The following is a 5709-nucleotide window of genomic DNA, read 5'->3' as shown; positions in this document are numbered from 1 at the left end:
GCATATACCTCCTTTTTGTGGAATTCCAATAACAATGTCGAACTGGGTAGCTCCGTTTTACATTCCTGTTCATGCAGCTATCAATAGAATACTTGATGGAGCATACTTACAGAGAACTCTTAACATTTCTGTGGAGCCCATTTGTAATGGCAAATCAAATAACACTAGTATTGCAGATAAATCTGTGAAGGCAAGTAGAACATCATTTTATATAACGAGAAAGAGAGAGAGAGAGAGAAAATGATCCATGATATATATGTGTTGAATAAACTTTAATAAAAACATTTAGCTTTTTTTCATGACAGTGAATAATTGTACATTTAATAATGATTAAATTTCACTGTGGCATGCAACGACTTCTGAACCTGTAATAATGTCCTTCGCTTCCTCCAATGTCTGTGCAAACACTGATATGCAAAAGATGTAAGGTCTACTTTCTTACTAAGCTACATTCAATTAAAGGTTTATGCAGAAAGTGTAATTATTGATTTTAGTTGACGTTTTTCCTTTTTATATTACATAAATGACACTAGTGACACTAAAGGGTCACGTATGAATAATCCTTACAAAAATTAACTATAGTTTACGATCGGTTACTATGGTTTCCAATAATTATCTATAGTAAATACTTTGATACCTTGATTTACCATGAAACTCTACTCATAGTTACTTTTTGAACTTTATTTTTGAGATATCAAAGTTTAAAATCTCTTAAATTCGATAACAGACCTCCAAAAACATCAGAGATGGGATCAGGTGCCATGGAGGCATAAAATTTAATCTTCTAAAGAACAACATTCCACTTATTCGTGGTAATATGCTAAGGTTTTTAAGAAATGTAGTTTGAAGTTTGTTATAATTGATAAAATTGATATGAATTTTTAATGACCATGCATGCATGTAGCCTATTATGACAGGCGCTTTAAAATGGTCAAATTAAGATGAAGCAGAAATACAAATAGGTGTATTAATGCTGCCCTTGAAATAAGTTGCTATAGGGCAATTACCAGTGCAGTCAGTTTGTACTTGTGATAATCATACATGAGTTGTTTATGATCCAGATACATTAAATTGTAATTGTTACAAGATATACAAGAGACAAATAAAAGTTCTGAGCTTCTTAAATCGTAATTTCTAAATTGTCGGTAGTATAGTTACCATAGTTACCAAAATGTTTATAGAACATAAGTGGTATAGTTTCTTGGTGGAATGTTTTATTAATGCAAATAATTGTTTCTAGGTTTACGTGTCAGACGGTGCCAGTAGTATATGCAAGTCCATCAACGATCCACACATTACCACTTTTGATGGGTGGTCAGTTAAAAACCTTTATTATAAATAATGTGTAAATATTGTTTGATGGGTGGTAAGTCAAAAACCTTTATTGTAAATAATGTATAAATTTTGTTTGATGGGTGTTAAGTCAAAAACCTCTATTTGTAAATAATGTATAAATATTGCTTGATGGGTGGTAAGTTAAAAACCTTTATTGTAAATAATGTATAAATTTTGTTAAATGGGTGGTAAGTCAAAAACCTTTATTGTAAACAATGTATAAATTTTGTTTGACGGGTGATAAGTCAAAAACCTTTATTGTAAATAATGTAAAAAAAATGTTTGATGGGTGATAATTCAAAAACCTTTATTGTAAACAATGTATAAATTTTGTTTGATGGATGGTAAGTTAAAAACCTTTATTGTAAACAATGTATAAATATTTTTTGATAGGTGGTAAGTTAAAACCTTTATTGTAAACAATGTATAAATTTTGTTTGATGGGTGGTAAGTCAAAAACCTTTATTGTAAACAATTATAAATATTGTTTGATGGGTGGTAATTAAAAACCTTTATTGTAAACAATGTATAAATATTTTTTGATGGGTGGTAAGTTAAAAACCTTTATTGTAAACAATGTATAAATATTGTTTGATGGGTGGTAAGTTAAAAACCTTTATTGTAAACAATGTATAAATATTGTTTGATGGGTGGTAAGTTAAAAACCTTTATTGTAAACAGTGTAGAAATATTGTTGTTAAATACTCTTCTTACAAATGCTTTTAATAAGATGTATTTTTAGGCACATTGACAATTTTTTGGAGGGAGAATTCATATTCTATATTTACAAATCGGGACCATACGAAGTAAGCTTTAAGTCACATGTACTGTACCTTTTACATCAATTAGAACAAAGATTGAAGTAAATAAAATGCATATTTATATAGCTTAAATGGATAAAAATCAAGAGATATGTTATCTATAGCCAAAATCTCAATTTAAGTATGACCACATAATAACTCATTTGATATAATAACATCTGCCACTTTAGGTCCGAACGTTTTATCGACGTTGCGATGAGGGAAATGCCACTTGTAACTGTGCAGTAGCAGTAAAATCCGGTGATGATGTCATTGTTTTTGACAAATGTGGACCAACAATATCAGTACCAGGAACCTTTAAACCTTTGAAGATCACGCTATACCTCAATGGTCAACTAACTAAAGGAACCAGGATATTTTCCTTTGGTGGAGGCCAAAAGTATAATGTAAGAAATTCTGCACTCTGAAACAATTCATATCGACTTTTTTCTAGCATTTTTTTTGTCAGTTCTCTGTTTGTTTGCATGTAAACTTTCCGAATTTTCTGATTTCTCCAGAAGATTGAATTTTAAAACGAAGCGTTAAGGACGTTGGATCCTGTTCTCAAAATTTTTGAGAATATTTTATCGAGTATTATTTTTAGAATTTACACACTTAGCTTAATTAAAAATCAAAGCAGAAACGGGAGTCAATGCTCTTCTTTTGGCACTACGGAGCAATTTATATGACCTTTTTGTACTGTAATTACATGTACGTCTAACACACAAATCAATTTTTCAAAGTTTTCCTCTAATATTTTTTATCCAAATAAATTATGGGAACAAACACAGTCTTTTTTTCATCTTGAATAATCACAGTAAAATTTTTGGCAACATAAAAGTTTCAAATAACGTGACATAGTCAATAATTTGACCTTTCTGCACTCAAATAATGTCATTTTTCTGGCATTAAAATTTAACAAGCAATAAAATCATTTGCAAGTAATGACATTTTTTCTGAATTTAAGCACTCAAATAATGTCATTTTTCTGGCATTAAAATTTAACAAGCAATAAAATCATTTGCAAGTAATGACATTTTTTCTGAATTTAAGCAGAATGGCTAAAATTTTCTTAAATGTTCAGCGAAGAGAATTAAAAAAGGGAGTCTTTGGTGTTAATTTTTAGATGATATTAAAAGAGTGTAAATTTTAAGATTAAATTGGGCTATTTTTTCCAGGACTTTCACAATATATTTTGCTATATTTGTAAAAAATGATGATAGAATTCATGATAGTTATAAAACATTTCACTGCACAAAATAGCTCTGTGTGCAGGCTGCATGTAAAAATAGGATTCCAAACTTAACAATACTGTAAATACTTCGAAAGAGACAAATTGATCAAATTCTTCCAAAAAAGCCTTTCGTCACAAAATATAGTACCTTTCTTAATGCTTTCGGTATGGAATTTAATCATGGAGTTTTAATTGAATATAGTTTAATTAGCATTGTAGAATCCAAATTTATTGTAAGAACTAAAACATTGTGCAGAATTTTTTAAATGGAGGTCACGACAAAAATATGCTCAAAAGCTTTTTAAGGTTGATGGTTAAAAGGCATTCAAGCAGGTTGCATCCCCAGTGACCGTAACTGCTATTGGATTGATTTGCCCCTAAATCTATCATTTAAAGCTCTGATTAGCTCCATTTCATTTAAACAGCATAACGAATGACCAGACATTTTCTGTTAAACAGAGTTCTATCCTTGACATCTAGTTTTCCTAATGAGAAAACGGGTACAGCAAACATCCTGTATATAACGAACTGGAGAAATTCAACTAATAACCATAATTTCATATGATTAATTAGTATGACCTGTCAACCATTGTCCTCTTTATTATTAACAGGTTTATCTACCTCATGGATCTGTTGTCACGATTGAGAATGGCAAGGGAAATCGTCCGAATTTCCTCAACATCTGGTATAGAACAACGCCAGCTGACTGGAAAAATTCTAGAGGCAAGCAGTTAAATCATATTCAGCAAAAATCTCTAGAAGATAGAACTATATTCCAGAAATCGTAAGAAAAGATAAGAAAATTCCACGATTTAGAAATATGCTATTTTTGAAAAGTTGAAACTAAATAGATAGAAGGAAAACGTTAAAAGTGTTTGCAATCATTATTTTTCTTATTTGAATTGCATTGGAAATCAAAAAGATTCAATCACATATGAACATACATTAAACTGCATAAGACTACAAAACAGGAAGTTCATTCGTCTTCAATAATTAGCCATACCAATGTGTATTGTATTTGCACATTGAATGTAAAAACCATATAAAATTCTTGAAAAAAAAAATTGTAACAAAGTTGGTAGAGCGCTCGCTCCCTGATCGGAAGGTCGTGAGTTCACATCTCGGCCTAAATTGATAAAAAATAGGTAGCAACTGTTTCTTCGCCAAGCGCTTGGCACTTCGAAGTGAAAGTTGCGGGTCCTTTGGATGAGACCTTAAAAACCGAGGTCCCGTGTCACGGCAAGCGATGGAACGATAAAGATCCCTCACTGCTCAATGGACCTGAGGGTCGAGTAAAGGTCTAAATTTGAAGCCCTTCACCGGTATATGGTGACGTCTCTATATGAGTGAAAAATTCTCGAATTGGACGTAAAACTACATACAATCAATCAATCGATTTATTACCCAATCCAGTTCTAAAAAGTGTTAAACTTATTTTAAAGACAAATAAAAATTAACATCAATAAAGAGGAGGAATTAAGAGAATTTAAATATAAACATCAAATTATTTTTGAATGTCATTAGTCGAAATACTGCACCTGGCCATGGCTAACGTGCGATATTAAATTTGTCGGCTAGTCCAAGTGCATGAAATATATGGAGATAACGAACAGTATTCAAGCTCAAAAGTCCATTAAACAATGCAAAATAGGAGCAGAGCAAACACGGACCTCCAAAACATCAGAGGTGGGATCAGGTGCCATGAAGGAGTGAGCATCCCCTGCCGACCGGTCACACCCGCTGTGTGCTCCTTGTCATGATCGGGAAATAACGGAAAAATCCGTCGACAATTCAGTGTGTAAATAATGGGCCTAACAATTAGTATGAAAAACGTCAGTCAGCATTTGACTCAATGATAAATTGTATTTGCTGACAAGGCCATTGTATCGACCATAGAACTTACGAAATGATGACTTTAAACGAGACTGCTGATATTCTTGTTTCATCAATTTGTTTGTCAATAATCTACCTCGTTTTAGAAATTGTATATACGTAGAGTATTCTCTTGCGTATCGGATTAACTTAGAGATATAAACCCCGTATGCAGGTGATGAAGGTATACTGCTGCAAAAGTAAGGGAAGTTGACGATTGAAAAGTTAAAGTCATCACGTTTATCATAAAGCTTGGTTTTTAGATTACCATTAACGTCTTTTTCAAGTAAAATATCCAAATATGAAACAGATGTGTTAGACTCTGTGGTATCTTTTATCTCAAGCTCACCGGGATATATCGTATCGACATAAGAATTGAAATATAACCATTGTTAATTGACAATACGTCGTCGATATATCTTAATGTCGAGTTGAAGGCCATAGCAAGTGTTTTCTTCTTTTCACGTA

The 5709-nt window shown here is 31.9% G+C and overlaps 1 long non-coding RNA gene across 1 annotated transcript; it reads left to right on the top strand.

The window, feature by feature from the left end:
- The first annotated feature begins 1273 nt into the window (after positions 1-1273).
- On the top strand, positions 1274-4087 carry LOC133181331 (uncharacterized). Its single transcript, XR_009720460.1, has 4 exons — positions 1274-1314; positions 2078-2141; positions 2327-2542; positions 3981-4087. It is a non-coding gene; the product is annotated as an uncharacterized LOC133181331 (long non-coding RNA).
- Positions 4088-5709: the final 1622 nt, after the last annotated feature.

Source organism: Saccostrea echinata, unplaced genomic scaffold (genome assembly GCF_033153115.1).
Source record: "Saccostrea echinata isolate AGI-Se365-2 ecotype Australia unplaced genomic scaffold, CSIRO_AGI_Sech_v1 ptg000008l, whole genome shotgun sequence".
NCBI lineage: Eukaryota > Metazoa > Mollusca > Bivalvia > Ostreida > Ostreidae > Saccostrea > Saccostrea echinata.
The sequence above is the reverse complement of the archived record's forward strand: the minus strand, read 5'-3'. Positions and strand labels throughout refer to the sequence as shown.